The following is a 2,142-nucleotide window of genomic DNA, read 5'->3' as shown; positions in this document are numbered from 1 at the left end:
AAAAAAAAAAAAAAAAAAAAAAAAGATACTTAATGTCTTTTAAAGACACGTCAGCCTTTTTAAAAAATCAAAATGCTCTATTCTTCTCTGTTAGTAGTTTATCAGGTAGTTTCTTAGTTTTTCTCATCTTCGGGTTTGATACCCCCCGACTTTGTGTACATTTGCATTCCCTTTAGGTTCTCGCCTTGTTACATCTGGCTCACCTCTCCAGCTGTCCCGCTGGGGGCCCTCATGGGCGTTTCTCATTTGCTTGAAGACAGTATCATTTCTGTTGGTCATAGGTTCTGCTCCTGAGTCTTGTGGATGAGAAATCGTTTTTACTCTTCTCTGCAGCAGGTCCCAAGCGGCCCTAATGGAACCCTTTTGTTTACTTTCTGGCCTAAAGTAAGGGAACCTTTTGATCTGGGAAGTCACCGTTGAAAATTTTGATTTGTAGAATGTGGTTGGATTTATTTTTAGAGGTCCCTTTTTTCTGTCACAGCTTCGCATACACCTCCTGTCCTCCCCTCAACTATTAGTTTCTATTTTTCAGTGCTAAGATTCTAAGAAAAGCAAGGTTAAGACGTCACTAATGTTTCTGTGAAATTTTCAGGACTTTTCCGCCATTGGTCTTAGTTTTTTTAAATCTACCTTGCAGGGTCTCTCTCTCTCTCTCTCACCCCCTCCCTCCCCCTTTATAAATGGATCTATTTATACACGACTCTCAAATGATATACTGTGGGCCGGGCACGGTGGCTCACGCCTGTAATCCCAGCACTGTGGGAGGCTGAGGTGGGTGGATCACTTGAGGTCAGGAGTTTGAGATCAGCCTGGCCAACATGGTGAAACCCCATCTCTACTAAAAATACAAAAATGAACCAGGCATGACGGCGTGTGCCTGTAATTCCAGCTACTCGGGAGGCTGAGGCATGAGAATCATTTGAACCCAGGAGGCACAGGTTGCAGTGAGCCGAGTTTGCGCCCATGCCCTCTAGCCTGGGCAACAGAGCAAGACTCTGTCTCAAAAAGAAAAAGATAGATACTGTTGAAGAGAGTGGTGAAATAGACGCTCTAAAGTGGTAAATAATCACTTCCTTAGGCTGATATACAAACAGTACATTATTCATCTCCCTCCCTCCACAGAATTATGTTTCTGGTTGTCTAGCTTTGCCTTATATTAAAATTTATTTTTAAAAGTTGGGGCTGGGCGCAGTGGCTCACACCTGTAATCCTAGCACTTTGGGAGGCCAGGGCAGGAGGGTTACTTGAGCCCAGGAGTTTGACACCAGCGTGGACAACAGAGACCCCATCTCTATAAGAAAAAATTGTTCAAGCATTAGCTGGAAATGGGGGTGCCTGCCTATAGTCCCAGCTACTCAGAAGCAGAGGTGGGAGAATCGTTTGAGCTCCGGAGTTTGAGGCTGCAGTGAGCTATGGTCATGCCACTGCACGCCAGCCTGGGGGACAGAGCAAGACCTTGTCTCAAAAAAATGAAAGTCAGTGAATGTACCTAAACTACGTAGTGAAAGAAAATGAACTGGATTTGTACTGAGGGGAAGCTACCCACCATGAAAAAATTGGATGAATGAATGGATGCCTGTGTGTGTTTTATAAAATTATATATTATGTATGAGTTTACACACACACTCTACAAAGACATGTGTTTCCGTACACAGTCTTGAGGTAATTACTATTGTGTGTGTCATGACCTCTCTCCACTCCCCAGTTAGAGAATTTTAGGATCTGGAACACGCCTGTGGATGTTTTTTACTGATGACTATGAATGCCTCGAAGGGTGTGGTACAGGCTGTCGAAACTCAGTAAATAAATACTGGTTAGATGGTGTATCGATACTTTCAGCCAAATTCTATTCCGAAGAGATGTTTTCCTATAGAGGGCATGAAGTCACGCAACTGAATTGTATTTTCTGAATTTCGAGGTTGAAGTTTTGCAGCTACACGGTGCGTATAGCAGAACTCACCTGCTCAAACGCTCCAATTCCCGGTTCTTTCCCAGTGCGGGGCAGCTGCTTAGATTTGGATAAGGAGAGGCTGGGCGCGGTGGCTCAAGCCTGTAATCCCAGCACTTTGGGAGGCCGAGGCGGGTGGATCACGAGGTCAAGAGATCGAGACCATCCTGGTCAACATGGTGAAACCCCGTCTC

At 44.7% G+C, this 2,142-nt stretch overlaps 1 protein-coding gene across 3 annotated transcripts in view; it reads left to right on the top strand.

The window, feature by feature from the left end:
* The window catches only part of RPA1 (replication protein A1), a 66,695-nt gene that overhangs the window by 38,828 nt on the left and 25,725 nt on the right, over positions 1–2,142 (top strand). The window lies entirely within an intron of this gene.

The sequence above is a fragment of the Cebus imitator genome, unplaced genomic scaffold (genome assembly GCF_001604975.1).
Source record: "Cebus imitator isolate Cc_AM_T3 unplaced genomic scaffold, Cebus_imitator-1.0 Scaffold136, whole genome shotgun sequence".
Lineage (NCBI taxonomy): Eukaryota > Metazoa > Chordata > Mammalia > Primates > Cebidae > Cebus > Cebus imitator.
Note: the sequence above shows the minus strand (reverse complement) of the source record. Positions and strands in the feature narration are given on the sequence as shown.